Source organism: Eretmochelys imbricata, chromosome 2 (assembly GCF_965152235.1).
Source record: "Eretmochelys imbricata isolate rEreImb1 chromosome 2, rEreImb1.hap1, whole genome shotgun sequence".
Classification (NCBI taxonomy): Eukaryota; Metazoa; Chordata; order Testudines; family Cheloniidae; genus Eretmochelys; species Eretmochelys imbricata.
In genome coordinates this window covers 160,345,874-160,365,136 of record NC_135573.1, presented here as the reverse complement: position 1 = coordinate 160,365,136, position 19,263 = coordinate 160,345,874, and positions in this window count along the sequence as shown.

The window sequence follows — 19,263 nt, the reverse complement described above, 5'->3', positions numbered from 1 at the left end:
CTTTCCTGGGGAAGGCTTGATAAAAATCCTCACCAATTTGCATAGGTGAACACAGACCCAAACCCTTGGATCTTAAGAACAATGAAAAAGCAATCAGGTTCTTAAAAGAAGAATTTTAATTGAAGAAAAAGTAAAAGAATCACCTCTGTAAAATCAGGATGGTAAATACCTTACAGGGTAATCAGATTCAAAACATGGAGAATCCCTCTAGGCAAAACCTTAAGTTACAAAAAGACACAAAAACAGGAATCTACATTCCATTCAACACAACTTATTTTATCAGCCATTTAAACAAAACAGAATCTAATGCATATCTAACTAGATTGCTTATTAGCCCTTTACAGGAGTTCTGACCTGCATTCCTGCTCTGGTCCTGGCAAAAGCAACACACAGACTGAGAGAAGCTTTGTGTCTCCCCACCTCCAGCTTTGAAAGTATCTTGTCTCCTCATTGGTCATTTCGGTCAGGTGCCAGCGAGGTTATCCTTGCTTCTTAACCCTTTACAGGTGAAAGGGTTTTTCCTCTGGCCAGGAGGAATTTAAAGGTGTTTACCCTTCCCTTTATATTTATGACATGGCATATATCACATTGGTAGATGTGCAGGTGAACGAGCCTCTGATGGTGTGGCTGATGTGATTAGGTCCTATGATGGTGTCCCCTGAATAGATATGTGGACGGAGTTGTTTAGAAACCCTAACCTCTGAGGAAAGGTTTAAAAAACTGGGCAATGTTCTGTACATAGCTTTCCTGCGTATCTTCTAGTGAAGTCCATCAGTCATGATATTTGTGCCTGCAAATGAAGGGCAATCAGCAATCTTAAGAAGCTGTGGAGATAGATTTAAACTGTTAAAATCTCATTCCATAAAGACCATATCTTCTAACTAATAATTTTAGAACTAAATGTTTTCCCTCTGTGGTAAATGGAGGCTTCTAGGGAATCCTTTACCTTGCCCTCACAGGTTATGATGATCCTTGCTTTAAACTAAGAAAATCATCAGTTGATGGAAGGTTGGAATGAAAAGCTGGATATTTTCTGCAAAATACTCTTGAAATAAATGCATTTTTGGGGGGGGTTGTCTGAAAATTTTCACAGAATTTCTCACCATATTTTGAGACCTGTTCTATAGCTGATTATTTCCTCATAGCTCAGGAACATCAGCAGTGTCCACAGGTCCTGGGCACTATTATGTTATCTCTTCCCTCCCCCATTCTCCAGCAATTCCCTCCTTCCATGTCTCCCATTCATCATCTTTCCCTTATTTCAAAGTGTCAATTAATTGCAGCGCAGAGTTCATTTGGATTCTTTAGGAAGCCTTAGCACCAGATAGACAAAATTCTCCTAGCCCACTTGTACTTAAACCAAGACCCTAATGCCTGGAAAACTGCATATGTATCAATATTTGTGGGAACTGCAGTTTAATTTATTTTAATGACCCTGTGATATGAGACAAAATGCTGCCATAGGTCCTGTGAACAGCATTAAGCTGATGTATTGAATAAACACTGGATGATGATTAGAGAGGAGCTGCATAATTCAGAATAGATTTAGATACTTACAGTATGAGCAAATGTCTGCCAAGCTCTTGACCTATAGAGAGTGGTTCATAGACACTTGTCTATTCATTCACACACCACTGCCAGATCAAATAGTCTCTCCTGGCCAGACGGGGAGAAAAACATGGAGAGAAAGAGAGAGAGAGAGTCACCACTGTTATTTCTGGTGAGACCCTCTTATCACTCTAGTTTTCTTGCCACATAACTTCTTGCTAATATCTCTCCTATTATAGCCTTTTAGGTAGAAGAGACTTGCCTTGTGTAACTTTGCCTAAAACCTTCCTTTATCCAAAGGGTAAGATGAATGCACATGGTGTATCCATGGAAAGTGTTGGGAATTAGGCATGTTCTGTCAGCACAAAGTGGTTTGCACAATAGAGGTTTTTACTTGATATAGTCTCTTTTAAAAATATGCGTCTGAGTTTTTTCAAGTACTGCAGACTTAAGAAGCAGATACAGCCTGAAGTGTAGAGGGTTGGGGATGGAGGGGAGGGGTTACAAGAAATAATGTTACCTTGCAGGAAGAGTAATTTGGATACAGATCTATACAACATAATTTAAGACTGCCTGTAGCATGAAAACCTTGTGGCCTGCAACAGTTGCCTCAGTATTTATAAAAACATTTACTTGTCAAGCCTTCTGAATAATATTCCCTGAACAGAAGAGTATTAAAACTCCACAGAACTCATAATAACTTGGAGTACAGCGCTGTACTGCTCCACAAACATCATTAAAATTAATGGCCTGAGTGTTCCAGCAAACAACCAATATCATCAGTGTTCTACAACAGATGCTTCAGAGAGAGGAACTAGTGGTTTAAGAATTGGACAAGGAGCCAAGAGATCTTGGTCCTATTCCCAGCTCTGCCACAACTTCTTGTGTTGAACTAGTCATTCAATCTTTTTGTCCTGAGGTATCCCCATCCATAAAATAGGGAGATCATGGTGTGATGCGTGGATTGAGTCATAAACTGTACGTGTGAGGCACAATAGAAGTATTATTAGTTTCCACCTCACACAGAGGAGATGTAACAAAATATAATCAAATCTTTCAGACACCACATGAACAGCATTTGAAACCCACCCAACACAACTACTACACCATGACACACTGGAGAGAGCCCAGAAGGGAGCAACAAAAACGATAAAAGATTTAGAAAACCTGACGTACAAAGAGAGAACATGCATGTCCCTTAATGAGGATCCAAATTGCAGCTCAATGCAAACATAAACATGGGAAACCAAAAGCAGCAGCAGGAAACTGCACAGTGCTTAGCTCCACCTCATACAATCGCTAGCTAAAACTGACGCATTGCCCTTGCCTGGTATGAATTCAGATATTTGACAGACAGACCAGGGGAAGATCCACATCCATATTTGCCATGGCATAATTTGATGGACAATTCATGTAGCTATTTAGGAGGAAAAAAAAATAAACCCATGGACTTACTGCCATGACTTGCACAAGGGCATGATAATTATTAATACTCAGCCCTTCAATAGCACCTTACATTTACAAATTACTGTACAAACCTCATTTAATTAACAATAAGTCTCTAAATATACTGGAGGTGAGCAAGTGCAGTTTAGGATGACTGATGCCTGGAGACGGAACAATCATTTACCCTTAATGAATCATGTTTTGGGCAGTGTGCAGAATACATATTAGCAATGTACAAGGATACAGTATGACAGGCAACTACGTTCAAAGTTCTGTTATCCAGTATGAGCTCTTCTGCAGTCTCCCACTTTGAATGTTTTCATGGTCGATTGACAGACATGAGCTGAGCTAAGCGCTGGGGTTATTGCCATGTGCAATGGTGGGTAAACACACTGGGCTTGATTTTGCTCTTATTTGTGCTGCTTTTCCGTAGTGCAATTCCACTGACATCAATGTAGTGTGCATGGGCCAAGGTCACCATTCTTCTGCACCTTCTATTCCCATTGTGAGCAATGCTGGGGGGAGGGGAGGACTCAGAACGAGTGGAATCCTGGAGGGTAGGATGAGGAAAGTGTTATGGGTTGTATGGTAGAAGCCCTGTAACTTCCATACTGGAACCAATTAAATGCCTAATATAGGAGACTATGGGCAATGGATGGGTAGTGCCCCTTCCCAGTATTTAAATTTAATAAAAGTTGCAGCCTGCCACTTAAAATCCATTCATGTGTCTGTTCTCATTTCAAAACTGTGTCCACATTAATACTTTTCTGCCTCTGGTACATGGTCATCTAATGTTTGGAATGCAAACGCAGTGCAATCTGTGAGACAGACTACCTTTATCAAGGATGCCCTCTCCTAACAGAGCACCCTAATAATTTTACAATATTGGATTACATGTGCTAAGCAATTACTTTCCCAATGTGATTAAGAACTACCTAGAATTAGTCCCAGAATAGCGGAACCCTTTCCAAATGCTTTGAACTTCAAGGCCCATAATGCACATGCGCCAAAAGCTCCACACTATGCTTAGTCTGTCTATCCCATTACCTTTTTATAAGGAAATACCAGACAACTGTTCAGTAAAATACATTTTACTTTCATTTTTCTATGTCTAGGATAAGTGGCAGACAGATGAATGTTTCAGCTACAAGTGACCTTTTCTACAGTAAAAATCTGTATTAACTATTTATATTTCAAGTATTTTATAAAATTATAGTTATTTCAGATTTTGTGTTTTGAGTGTTTATAAACCAACATTATTTCTGGTATCAAACAAGCATTATTTATTTTTGATGGGATTAGATTCACCATTCAGAGTAAAATTCTTCTGTATTAAGAGCTTGGCTACACTTGCGAATTACAGAGCAATAAAGGAGCCCCGGGCGCCCTAGCTCATGACCCGTCCACACTGGCAAGGCACGCAGAGCGCTCTGACTCCGAGGCTACAGCGCTGCTGGTTCTCCACCTCGGCGAGTGGAATAATGTTTGCTGCACCACTGCTGGAGCGCCGCGGCCCGCGGTGCCAGTGTGGACGCCCTGGTCTGTTAGTGCGCTGTGATCGGCCTCCAGAAGTGTCCCATAATGCCTGTTCTAGCCACTCCGGTCATCACTTTGAGCTCTACTGCCCTGCCCTCAGGTGACCAACCGCCAGACCTGCCCTTTAAATTCTCTGGGAATTTTGAAAATCCCCTTCCTGTTTGCTCAGCCAGGCGTGGAGTGCTCTCAGCGAATCTTTCCAGGTGACCATGCCTCCACACGCCAGGGGATCCCCAGTGCGGAGCAATGGCGAGGTGCTGGACCTCATTAGTGTTTGGTGGGAGGAAGCTGTCCAGTCCCAGCTGTGCTCCAGCCATAGGAATTACAATATCTTCGAGCACATATCAAGGGCCATGCTGGAAAGGGGTCATGACCGGGACGCACTGCAGTGCAGGGTTAAAGTGAGGAGTTGCGGAATGCCTACCACAAAGCCTGCGAGGCAAACAGCCGCTCCAGTGCTGCCCCCACGACCTGCCGTTTCTACAAAGAGCTGGACGCAATACTTGGGGGTGACCCCACCTCCATGCTGAGTACCACCATGGACACTTCAGAGCTCAGTTAAACAAGGCAGGAGGAGGCGGAGCAGACAAAGCGGGAGTGAGGGTGCTCCGGTGGAGCAAGACACACTGGAATCCCTAGATGCATGCGGCCAGGAGCTGTTCTCAAGTGAGGAGGAAGGTAGCCAGTCACGGCGGCCAGTGCTTGGGGAAGGACAAACACCAGAGGAGATTCTTGGTAAGCGGCTTTTATTTTGGGAAGGAAGTTATTCGGTGCGGGCTCTTGGGGCAAGGAGGGTTAGGGCTGCATGCATGCCTAGATGTGGAATAGGGTGTTGATGTGCTCTCTCACATTGTGGTAATCGGCCTCAGTGATCCCTTCAAAGGTCTCATCCAGAACTTGTGCAATGCACTTGTGCAGGTTTTTTGGGAGAGTCAGTGTTGTGCTCATCCCAGTAAGGCTAACATGTCCGCGCCACTGTGCCGTGAGGGGCGGGGGGATCATTGCTGCACACAGGCAAGATGCATATGGGCCAGGGCGGAAGCCGCATTGGAGTAGAAGACCCTGATCTTGCTTCCCTGGTCACCCTCAGCAGCAAGATATCTTCCAGAACTCCTGTGGAAAATGTGGGGACAGTGTTCAGCATTGGGGCCCCTTGCAGCTGTTGGCTCTCCCCAAGGCACAGAAACCCAGAGGATAGTACAGTCGTGAAACAATCAGTCACGCTTGTCCCTGTGCTTACCCACCATTTTGGGGCTCCCGTGAGTTGTGTGTGCTTGCTTTGGGACAGGCAAATTATGCTATTGTGTAGACTGTGCTTGCCCTTGAGTATGGGGGAATCATTGTTCTGTCTGGTGTGAACAATGCTGTCTCTGTTAAATGTTGCATTTTGCCTTTACAGATGCAAACTTGAGATCTCAGCCGTCCGTGTTATGAACAGCCGAGAGGCTGCAAAGAATCAGGAAGAGGCCACGTAGAAGTAAAGAGGACATGCTGCATGAAGTCATGCAGCATTCAGGTAATGAAAATCAAAAAGTGCAGGAGTGGAGGGAGAGTGAAAGGAGGGTCCGCCAGCAGAATGTGGATCGCCGGCACCAAAGCACAGAGTAGCTGATAAGCATCATAGAATGCCAAGTGGACTTGATCCAGGCGCTTGTAGCCATGCAAGGGAGCACTACTGTGCCTGCCCCCCACACCCTCCGCAACCCTTGTCCCAAAACTCTTTCCCTTGTGCCCCCATGTCACCTCCAAACCACTTTCCGCAACATCCAGGTTCTTACCGCCACCCGCTGCCTCCAACACCTGTAGCTTCACCACCCAGCCCTGAAAACTATGACCCTTACCCACCGCACTCAACCCCCATCACCATGCAGTACAGCCACCCTGAAGTGCAGCATGCATTGCACAGCACTCCTGACAGGACATACGCAAATCTGTGAGTGTGCCGTTCCCCACCCCACCCCCTTGCCCTTTGTGTTTCCAAAGCTGTTGTGTTGTATTTCTTTTCAATAAATTGATTTTTTTGGCTTTGAAAACATTCTTTATTATTGCATAATGTAAAAGAAACCTTAGCCCAGGAAAGCAACAGGCACCGCAAGTCAGTGTATCATACGTAGCAAACACAGATTCCTTACCGCACTTCACACCCATGCAGGGCACCACACCACACATTACTGGTGGTTTTTAGCCTCAGATTGCTCCCTCAAGGCATCCCTAATCCTTGCAGCCCCACACTGGGCCCCTTTAATAGCCCTGCTCTCTGGCTGTTCAAATTCAGCCTCAAGGTATTAAACCTCCGAGTTCCATGCCTGAGTGAATCTTTCACCCTTCCCTTCACAAATGTTATGGAGGTTACAGCACGCGGATATAACCATGGGGATGCTGTTATCGGCCACGTCCAGCTTCCCATACAGAGAGCACCAGCGGCCCTTTAAACGGCCAAAAGCACACTCCACAGTCATTCTGCACCGGCTCAGCCTGTTGTTGAACCGCTCCTTACTGCTGTCAAGGCCCCCTGTGTAGGGTTCCATGAGCCATGGCATCAAAGAGTAAGGGGGGCCTCCAAGGATCACAATGGGCATTTTGACTTCCCCTACAGTGATCTTCTGGTCTGGTAAAAATGTCCCGGCTTGCAGCTTTCTGAACAGGCCAGTGTTCTGAAAGATGCGTGCGTCAGGCACCTTTCCGGGCCAGCCTGCATTAATATCAATGAAACGCCCACGGTGATCCACGAGAGCCTGGAGAACCATAGAGAAATACCCCTTCCAGTTAATGTACTCGGAGGCTAGGTGGGCTGGTGCCAGATTTGAAATATGCGTCCCATCTATGCGCCCCTCTGCAGTTAGGGAAACCCATTTTGCAAAGCCAGCCACAATGTCATGCACGTTACCTAGAGTCACAGTTCTTCTGAGTAGGATGCGATTAATGGCACTACAAACTTGCATCAAAACGATTCCAGTGGTAGACTTTCCCACTCCAAACTGGTTAGCGACCGATCAGTAGCTGTCTGGAGTTGCCAGCTTCCAGACTGCAATAGCCACCTGCTTCTCCACCAGCAGGGCAGCTCTCAATCTTGTGTCCTTGCGCCGCAGGGTGGGGGCGAGCTCCTCACACAAAGTGTGAAAGTGGCTTTTCTCATCTGAAAGTTCTGCAGCCACTGCTCGTCATCTCAGACTTGCATGTCGAGGTGATCCCACCACTCAGTGCTTGTTTCCCGAGCCCAAAAGCAGCGTTCCATGGTGGTGAGCATGTCCATGAATACCACAAGCAATCTCGTGTCATGTGTGTTACTCGAGTCGATATCATCATCGGAGTCCTCATTGTCACTTTGGATCTTAAGGAATAACTCGACTGCCAAACTTGATGTGCTGGCGAGACCCATCAGCATATTCCTCAGCAGTTCGGGCTCAATTCCTGCAGACCGAAAGGGAAGACAGCGTGCGCAGTGCAAAAACTATTGAAAGGTGGTGCCAAATGTGGATGGAAGCACAGGGACTGCTGGGATGTGAACCGATGCATCACGGGCATTGGGACAGGACCCAGAATGCTCCGCACTCCCCGCCCCCTTCCCACAAGTCACAGCGCCAGAATGGATAATAATGCATAATGCACTGCTCCCAATGCTGCTGCAAGTGCCGCAAATGTGGTCACGCCAGTGCGCTGTCAGCTGTCAGTGTGGACAGACTGCAGCGCTTTCCCTACTGCGCTGTACGAAGGCGGGTTTAACTCACAGCACTCTACATCTGCAAGTGTAGTCATGCCCTAAGAGAGCCACTTCCCCTAAGGGTATGTGTACATTGCAAAAAACCCTGAGGCAGCAAGTCTCAGAACCATGATCAACAGACTTGGGCTTGCTAAACGAGCTTAAAATAGCAGTGTAGACATTCCTCCTTGTGCTGGAGCTCTGGTTCTGAAACCACTCCTCCTGTTGAGTTTCAGAGCCTGAGCTCCAGCCCAAAGAGGAATGTCTACACTGCATTTTTAGCCCTGTAGTGCAAGCCTGAATCTGTAGATCCAGGCTCTGAGACCTGCTGCTTTGGGGTTTTTGTATTGTTGTTTTTTGCAATGTACACATACCCTAAGAGACCATGCTGTCAAAGTCTATCCCTTGAGTGGTTGCTTAGTACAGTTTTCACTGTACTATAAAGTATGGAAGAATGCAGCTCACTCAAAGTTTATTTTCTGTTATTGTCTTTCTTGCTTTACCAATTTGGTGCTTCTTAATATCCTCCCAATGCCTATCATTTGTGTCCGTTTGGATTTACCAGGACAAAAGTGGTGTTTGAATGGCTGGTGTTATTGAACTTGGGAATACTCCAAGCTGCGGATGACTTGCAGCAGGTTATCAAAAGATACTTCTCCAAGTGCACTGCTTTTTTTCAGCCACAGAAAATAAAGAAATCTAGCTAGTGACGGTAAATCCTTGCTAACTGTTTTTCAGGCAGAATTCCTATTGGTACTGAGCTGAAATGAAATACTCTGCATCAGGCAGTTCTGAAGTCCATACATCAAAAGTACAATCCCTCAAAAAACAAAACAATAAAATAGCCACTATAACATTGACATTTTCAAAATCACCCACTATATTAAAATAATGCTCATCCTTCACTCATTGATTCTCTCAAGATATCCACCAAAGCTTTCTATGGTAATGCCAGACAGATTGTACCCAGTCTGCAAAAACGTCCTACAGGGTGTGATGCTTTCTACTGTAAGTAATCCTATTAGCTGTAATGGGACAGGTCGTGGTAGTAAATGTTTGCAGAATTGGGCCCTATATTTTGATAAACTATGCAGATCATACATAGCAGAATAAAATAGAAAGATTTGTTCAGCACTATCAAACATGGAAAGTTTTGCATATTTTACAGGGAACATATTTCTGTTTCATTTTAATTATACCGTCAGTAGCTTATTAATGCTGTGTCAGCTCCAGTTTACAATATTTACAGAAAAAATAGAAGTGTCATGAATGTATGACATTAGTGTAGATCTCATTTTATACTACTTGGTACTTGCCAAACCAATTTCTCTCAGCAGGCATTTAACAAACAAACAAAAACCACCACCACAAATATAGCACGGTTCAGCTAGAAAAAAATATTAACCCCCCCCAATTGAAACCCTCCAAAATCCAGACTTTTTCTCCCTTAAGCAGTGACATGCTGATAAGTGCATCATATGTTTTATATGGAACAAAAAAGGTGCCAGGGACCTCTCATGCAAGCAACTGTGTAAGAAAATTAAGTTACCCCCCAAATAAGGCAGGAGTACAGGAAAATATCAATCAAGTGAAACCAGTGTCCCATCACTTAGCTCCACATTTGTTTTGTATTCCCTCCTCACTCCCCAATATAAACTAGAGATGGGCTTAGGTAGCCGTGTTTGTTTTGGTGGTAGTTTCACCAATTAATACTTTTCCCCTGCTCATTTGTGAGAGACAAATTGAAATAATTCCCTTTTGCCCTTCCTGTGACGTTGATCACGTTCAAGTACCCACAACAGCATAAGATGGAAAATTCACAAACTCTGTCCCTCAAGTGGTTCAAATACACACATTAGGTAAAATCCAAACCCACAGTATAGTTGTGCATGTACGGACGGAGCAAGCAAGAAACTAGACCCTGTTTTGCTCATATATATATATGTAATAACCCTTCTGCCAGGTGGAGTCAGCAGCAACAAGGGCTAGGCTCAATACCTAGGCATTCCTTTTTAACAATAAAACACAAAACCAGTTTGAGTCCCCACCCAGTAACATGGGAAAATTGAACATGACCCCCGGGCGCCTCTAAGAGGCAATACTTCCCCTCTCACAGCACTGAGTGAGTCTAGAAAAGAACTTTTAAAAAAAAGGAGAAAGTAACCCGGCATTAACTTGGGAAAACAATGCAAGCAGGATTCATAAGCATAAGACCATGAGCAAAACACCCACCTTGGAGTAAGTTGGGCAGCGTCCTTCACCTCAGGTCCAACAAACCAAAGTTCCTTTAACATGCCCCTCCCCTCTCCCTCTACTGCACACCACTCACAGTTGTTGTCCTTAGTCAGTGAAGACCCAGAGTGCAGAGGTGTAGTCACATGAGTTCACCTCACGCCCTGAGTGGGGAGAGGGGGAAGGCACATTGCTCGCTCCACTACTCACCCCTCTGGTCAGCCGCTTGCTCCACCGCAACCTCTGGGATGTTTTGAGATCCCATCACTTAACACGGCTCTCAGTGATTTCAGCTGTTCGGGGGGGGGAGCCTCACTGCTAGTGCAGGCTGGACAGTCTCGTTCACCAGAGACATTGTCTCATAGTAGGTCTAATACTTAGACCTGGTTATCAGTGATTTCAGCTCCACTGATCTGCAAAAAGACTCTGAATTGAGCCTTAATCAGCTTTGTCATTACATAGTGGAGAGGGGGAGAATCAAATGGTGTCTAAGGCCCTTAGGCAGAGTCCACACTACTGAGTACAAACAACTGTCCCCACCCTCTCTCATCTCCACTGGGCTTTGGCACCCCTGCCTAGTGAGTGCAGTTCCGCTGAGAGTGAGTACCTCAATAATGGTATGCCAAGCACAGTTCTGCTGCCCTTGATTCACACAACAAGGATAACAACCCTCTATTACCCCTGGGCCCCCCATAACAAATGTGACTTGCGATCCAATGCCAGCCAAAAGTGATCACATGTGTACCTAGACAGGGCGGGTGTGTCTGTGCAAACCAAGGTCAGTTCCTGAAGTCTTCTCCTCTAGCTCATTGCTAGACGTCAGGGGAGAACTCATTCAGACTCTGCTTACATCTAGACGCATAGAGGAGAAAGCTTTTTTCCCCCCAAATAATGTGATAGGTAACTACTTTGTTTCACTCAGCAGCATTAACTGCGTGGGGAGGGTTAAACACATTTTTGGCAGGTTTGAAATAGAAAAGATCCAGGGAAAGCGTAACCTCAGGCTTCGTCATCTCCGCCCAATGGAGGGAAGGGGCTCCTCTGCCCTGGTTTGCTTATGAAGATAGGCTGCCTGCCTGCTCTGTGGTGGCCCTTCTAACAGGGATTTCTCAGGGGGTTGTGGAAGATGTCTGGTTGTGAGGGAATATTGGGCCATTAGCTACTCCCTACTCCTCTACCTCTTGCTTCTCTTCTTCTGTTGGTTAACCTCTACTTATACCCTCTTATCTTTTACTTTCTTCCTCATGAGTTATCCCCACCCCACACACGTCCTAATATCCTGCTCCAATACTGATGGGGGCCCCAAGTTAGGGCTTCACCATGAAAAGAAGTCATGGCAGGGGCTTTCACTTCCTAAATTAAGTCCATTAGAACCAGATCTAGAAATGGTGAAATCTCCAGTTTTGGAAACAAACCCACAAGGAATTGTCCCAGTCATCATCGCACACAATTTGGATGGGTTTGGATTAGGTGCTTTGTTTCAGGCCCATATCTTAAAAATAAAGCAACAACAATAATGAAAACACACTGACCATTCTGGAAGTGCAGCTCAATTTAGTGAACGGAAACATACTTCAGATGGGAAGAGCTGCCTGAATCCAAATCCCAGTTTGTTACCAACTACAATTCCCCTGGCACCTGTTAGCATTTAGTTTATGTTAGCAATTGCGGGAGCCTCGACTGAGTCAGCCAGCAAGAGCCAGCAGTAGACAGAGAAAGACGTGCCTTCAAAGCAGTAGTGCTACATAGTTTTTATTTAGGTTACAACCGTCCCTGACGGCCTTCTTTGATGATCAGCCATCTACTCACACAGCCTGTTCATTGCTTAATCTTTTTTCTTCTTCCTGTCTAGCAGTAAATCATATTTACAGCGCTTCCTGGGTAGAAGCACTTAGTTCCTGATTGCCCTCAGTCCAAAATTCTACCTCATTACCCTCAAGTCCAGTGTTTCTCAAACTGGAGGGTACCAACCCAAAAGTGGGCTGCAAGGCTAGTGCGTGTGCGTGCATGCACGCGCAGGATGTCACGAGTAAGCTTACCATATGTCTGAGTTTTCCAGACATGACCTCTTCTTTGGTCCTCCAATCTCTGTGGAGGTGGATTTTTGAAATAGGAAAAAATGTCCGTGATTTTCCCTTGCCTTCTGAGCTGGGCAGCCATAAAGTAGAGGCTGCTGGCCAGCTGCTCAGCTCTGAAGGCAGCTTTGCCACCAGCAGCAGCGCAGAAGGAAGGGTGGCCTGGTCTGGGATTGCCGTCCTTCCTTTTGCGTTGCTGCTGGTGGCAAAGCTGCTTTCTGAGCTGTGTGTCCAGCCAGCGGCTGCCTCTTTCCAGCTGCTCAGCTCTGAAGGCAGAAGCAGCTCAGAAGGAAGGCTGTCCTGGTACAGTATTGCCATCCTTCTTTCCGTGCTGCTGCTGGCAGTTGCACTGCCTTCCAAGCTGGGTAGCTAGAGAGAAGTGGCTACTGGCCAGGCACACAGCTGTGAAGGTAGGACCTCTGCCAGCAGCAGTGCAGAAGGAAGGGTGGCCTGGTGTGGTATTGCCACCCTTCCTTCTGCGCCGTGTCTGGCAGCGGCACTGCCTTCTGAGCTAGGCAGCCAGAGAGCAGCCACCACTCTGCAGCTGCCCAGCTCTGAAGGCAAACAAAAACCATGAACATTTTTTCATGTTTCAAAAATCTACACAGATGGTGATTGGAGGTCCAAAAAAGAGGTCATGTCTGGGAAAACCCAGACATATGGTCACCTTACTCATGACCCCCTTATGCTAGCCTTGAAGCCCCTTTTCATGTTGGCACCCCACTTTGGGAAACACTGCACTACGGGCAGTGGTTCTCAACCGGGGGTACCTATATCCGCAGAGGTGCACAGAGGTCTTCTAGGGGGCACATCAACTCAGCTAGAGACATTTGTCTAGTTTTGCAACAGGCTATATAAAAAGCACTAGAGAAGTCAGTACAAATTAAAATTCCATACAGAAAATGACTTGTTTATACGGCTTTATATAGTATACACTGAAATGCAAGCATAATATTTATATTCCAATTGATTTATTTTATAGTTACATGGTAAAAATGAGAAAGTAATCAATTTTTCAGTAACGGTGTGCTGTGACAATTTTATATTTTTATGTCTGATTTTGTGAACAAGTAGTTTTTAAGTGAGGTGAAACTTGGGGTATGCAAGGCAAATCAGACTCCTGAAAAAAAGGGGTACAGTAGTCTGGAAAGTTTGAGAGCCACTTCATTAGGGGATTCCTCAACGACCCCTACGTCCTACATGGCTAATAGTTCTTGGCAGACCATTTCCCACAATTTCCATGGAAGTGGTCATAAATTCTCATGACATAAATTCTCATGACATTCTCATGACACAATGAGATAGGTGCCTAAGTCAGCACCCTAGGCAGCTCCTAAGGCTGGATGTAGATGTTTCCCTCTGCTCAGGAGCCACAGCCCTAAGTGGTTTTCATTTCGGGGTTTGTTTGTTTTTAAAGAAATACTGGAGGTGGCGGTGATGGTACCACCTCCCTTATAACCTTTAGCCCAGAGGTTAGAACAATCACCCAGGACCTGGGGGACTTGGATTCAATTTCTCCCCTCTACCTGATGTAGAGAAAGGATTTTACCAGGGTCTTCCACCTCTCAGGAGAGGGTTCTAACCACTGGGCTGGGGGGGTACTGTGGTGTGGGTCTCTCTCGGTCTGTCCTGTTGAAGCTGTTCCACTTTGGATAATTAGTCACTGAAGCAAAGGTCTCTCATCTTCCAGATGGGTGTCCTAACCACCAAGCGATAGCGTCATTCTGACTCACTCTCTCTGGCCCAGTGACTACTTCCGTAAACAACCTTTTGAAATATAAACAAACAGTTGCATAAAAGAAGAAAGGCAGCTGCTCCTCCACTGCCCAGCCACCTTTCTCGTATGGTTCCTCACAGGCAGCAGACTGGCTTTCAAGATTACCAATCTATCTATGTTGCTGGGACTTTATTGTATAAATGGAGAGTTATGGAGCCTAGAACCTTGGATAGGTGTCTTCTTATTTGAATTTGAAACACAGATAAATAAAATGTTAATGTAAGAATAATAATGAATGATACCACTTCTATAGCACTTCTCAGCCATAGCTTCGCAATGCAAAGGAATGGTAAAAGGCAAACACTGGAAAGCCAGGGCAGTTTCAATTTAGGTAGAAAACTTCTTTAAAAAAAAACAAACAAAAAAACCCCATCTGCTGTAAAGTAAAAGAACCCCAGAGTTAAGGCTCCTCCAATGATAACTGTGTCATCAATGATAATTACAGCCTGAGTAGATAAATGTACAAGATGGAGCACAAAATGATACTCTCAAAGCCCAGCTAGCCACAGAACAATGAGAACATCAGGCCAGATGCAGCCTAGCAGCAATCACTCCCACTAGCTAAGAGGTGTTCCTGTAGCATAATATGAAGTAAGAGGCTTTTTGATGCCCAGCATTTAAGAAAATGCTTTGCAGGTGTCAGGATGATTGGAAAACTCTCCCAGAGGGAGAAAGGGAAATGCTCTGGGGAGGATGAAGAAAATAAAATTAGGCAAGTCACATGTAAATTACTAGTGTGGTGGGCTATTTCTAGACCCAGCCCAGCCCACCTGTAGCCAGCTGTGATTGTACATGTCAGTCAGCATTAGGAGAACTTGTACAACAGGTTTCACAGGAATCCAGTGACAAATTGAGAACCACTGCACTACAACACCCTCAAAAGTCATTTTACCAGTTGCTGGGAGTGGTGCTCTCTCCCCCCTTTAACTCAACCCAAGGCGATGCCCTTTAAAAGCTGAAGTGGGCTGAGCCATTTTCTTGACAACAACTATTTATTTGAAATACATACAATAAAATTAAATTCAAACACCAGGACATATGGCTTTGAATGAGTCACGTATGTAAACATACCTCTGTGATCTGACGTGGTAAGACACTTAAGACAAATTTAAACAGAACTTTATGTTCTCCCCCAGAATAGTGACAGTTCTGGGAAAAAGAAAGGACAATGTACTGTTCTGTTCAGACCTACTGGCACATTTGGAGGGGTGAAAAGGTGGGCACCATGCCACCTATTTCTAGGTAGCATATACTAAAATGCTAGAGCTAACCTACCTATATTGTATTACATACATCCTGCAAACAAAAAAACCTACATAAAAAAACCGTAAAGGTTGCAAAGTCAAGCACTGAATGTTTAGGAAATGCAGAATTAAGGTTGCCTGTACAACCTTAATTTGGGCCCCTTGTGCATATGCATTATGATACAGTCTTTAAGTACACAATCACATTCTATTTTTTCAACAGCATCCCTATCTCATTCAGTGCACAAGCTGGGACTGCTCTGGGGATGCATAAGGACTGTGTACTGAAGGAGGCTAGTATCAGGGGGGTAGCCGTCTTAGTCTGTATCCCCAAAAACAACGAGGAGTCCGGTGGCACCTTAAAGACTAACAGATTTATTTGGGGATAAGCTTTTGTGGGTAAAAAAACTCCATGGTGCATCTGAAGAAGTAGGTTTTTGTTGTTTTTGAAGGAGGCTGTCGTCTGTAGGATCTTTCCCTCATTTGTTGCAGAAGTTGAAAGGTGTGTAGCAACCGAGGCAGGAGAGTGCAGGAACAAAAAGGATGATTTCATGGTTAACTCTGTGGCATGCTGCTGTGAGAATTAGATTCTATCCCAGCCTCTGCTATGGAGTTCCTATGTGGCAAGCCACTTGAATCAATCTTTTCACAGATGTCCGCCAAGTGAGTGTGTTCCTCATTTTCTTGGTGTCCAGCTTGAGAAGCTGGGGTCTGATCTTTAGAAGTGCAGAGCCTCACAGCCGGAACTGAATAAGAGCTGGCTTTGAACATACAAAATGTTATATGATGCTAATTACTCTGAAAAATCAGGTGTATCAAATCAGGCACCCAAAATGAGTGCTCGTTATGTACTATAATCTCTCTGTGCCACAGTTCCCCAAATGTAAGATGGCGATGATAATATCCCCTCATTTCATAGGGGACATTTCATAGTGTTGTGAACATCATTTAATTTGTGACGCATTCAGATACTATAGAGGTGAGTGCCATGGAAGATCCCAAGAATAAATTCATAATTCTGTATTTAGATCAGGGTTTGAATGGTGGGCAGTAAAGAAGACATGGGGCACATTGAATCATGGAAGACACATTGAATCATGGAACCAAGCAATAAGAGAAAAGTCCATGGAGAACTAACATATGTCTGATAGGGATACCTAAAGGTGCTGAAGAGCTTGACATCAATTCTTACTGTCTACAATTATCAAGCATTTACAGGAGGAGACAGAAGCCTTTCCCACTTGCTATGGAAACAGGAAAAAAATTGTAGAGACCCCCTACTGAAACCAGCAACCTATGTACGACTTAGTCTCATCACATTCAAGTCTTTCAGAAAGGAGGACAGGGGAATGACTCTCAAATTTGGCAGAAAACACAATCAAGTTAGCTGGAAGAGGTGGAGCATTTTTGTTTTTCCATTTCTCAGCTCAAACTCATCGAGGAAGCCCGAAGATTTCCAAAATATTTTGTTTGACCTTAGAAAGTTAGAAGCCACCATATTTCTGCAATATCCTGCTAAGGTGCATGCACCCTGGAATTGGAGCACTGACGTCGTTTTCTTACCTGATGACATATACCTGAAGTGCTGTTAGCCACATCAGGATCACAGTTTGAAACTTACAATTTTAAAAACCTCTAGGTTGAAAAAAATGGGGGTTGGGGAGGGATATGAAACAACAAGCAGAAAGCAAGGATGGATTGAGCAGCAGAGCTGGGTTCCAGATCCACACTTCCCCTGTAGTCCAGGGATGTTTGGATTTTAAATTTTGGCTTAGCCCTTTATAAACATGCAAAATTCAGTTCCAACTCGAAACTTCCCCAAGAAGAAAGTGAAATTACAGGTAACACCCCTGGCGGAAGGCGTGTGATCAACCCTGCCCCTAGTGGCCAGTCCAGTAATTACAACAGTCTGCCACTTGCAGCTGAAGGATTTCCCTCGGCTCAAGGGCTGGAAGCCCATGGTTTTGGTGCCGAAGGCACTCTAGGTTGATCCTTGAGGGTGACATTGGTGAAATGCAGATAGGCATCAAAGTTAGTTACTTAAAATGATCAGGAAACTAGCCAGACAATGCAGCCTGGTCCATTTCTCTTTTTGATTAGCATTCTTGAGAGAAAAGCATGGAGAGGACAGCTGCGGATTGCAGGAAAATTCCCTTAATAAAGCCCCTGGGAGAGGAAAAGCCACCATTAATTCCCATCCACTCAGAGATGACATATGAATAGAAACAATGGGTGTTATTATTTTGATTTTATTTGCGTGAGTTGAAACCACACCTGACTGGAGTAACATTGACACTTAAATGCTTTCCCTTACTTGAGGGAAAATCTTCAAAGCACAAATATACACAGGCCTGCTCTTTGCAGTAGCTCATTTAATCAACAGGGCTCTCCTTGCTTTAGAATGACTGTCTCTTTGACCTTTTTTGCAAATGCCAGTCTTCCTGAAGAGCGGATATTTCTCTAAGTTTTCTATTTGGTGTTCCCTTTGAGTCATTTAATCAATAGGGGCTGAGTATACATGGCAAGCGCTAGAAACAATATTTTCAACTGTGTGAGAATTAGCCTGCATAATGCAAACTCTGCATAATTTCAGAGCATCTTCCTAGTGCTTATTAACCTACTTTGCATGATCAATTCTTTTTCTACTCATGCCCATTACTCCAGGGACTGTGTGTAAATTCACTTGGAATAATGCAATATAGCTTGGCCTCAGGAAAGAGAAACCACAGAGAGAATAACCTGAAAACAGGGAATTCCCACTGCTGTTTTTTCATACACATGTAAAAAGAAAATCTGGAGCCACATTGACTTTCTGCAAATGAAAAGAGCCTGTAACTTCCGTTCTGACTGCTCCTGGGAAGCGAGAACAGCCCCCAGATTGAGCAGTATCTGAAGGAGGGGGATGGCTAAGGCAGCTGGGGACTGCAGAACTTGCAGCCCTGGGGAAGGGGTCTTTAAGTCGCGTTTGTGCCCTTCCACTTTTAGTCTGTTCCAGGGACCAGAGAGTCTACTGGCATAATTTACACAGCCTGAGGGTGTTGTCTATATTTGGCAGCCTCCCCTAAGGGCTGCAATATTGCCCAACACGTGTGCTATTGTTCCATCCCCAACATGCCTCCTATACCAAAGCTTATCTTTACCCACCTAATGACTGATTGCCAGTTGGTTTACTCAGTGCATTTCACAAAGGACAACAATTTATATCACAAAAGAGACCAATTGATGCCTTTGCTCACAGTTTCACCAGAGAGGAAAAGACTCAACAGCTATGCAGGCTCTTATACTTAGTCTGGGTTTACATACAAGATGCACCAGTTTTGGTGTGATTTCAAACTGGTTTAGTTAAATTGGTGCAACGTTGGGTGTGGACACTCTAAATATCAATGTACACCTGGTTACATTGGTTTACCTTGCCCCTATAAACTGATGTGAGTGTCCACATGGGGGTTTGCACCGGTTTAACTGGTGCAGGTTTGTGTACAGACAATCCCTTTGAGGGTCCCTCTCAGCCCTGCATTTGAGGCACAGTGGTGGGTAATTGGGGGAAGTTTGCACTGCCTCTGCCATTGCTAATAATGCACCTGTTCTGTGGATGAAGAAAGCAGTTCAGTTTTTAGGGCTGTCAATGTGAGCCTGTTCTTGAATACTGAAGTCACTTTTAAAACATCTCATTACCTGGTGTTATTCCACTTAAATGTGCCACTC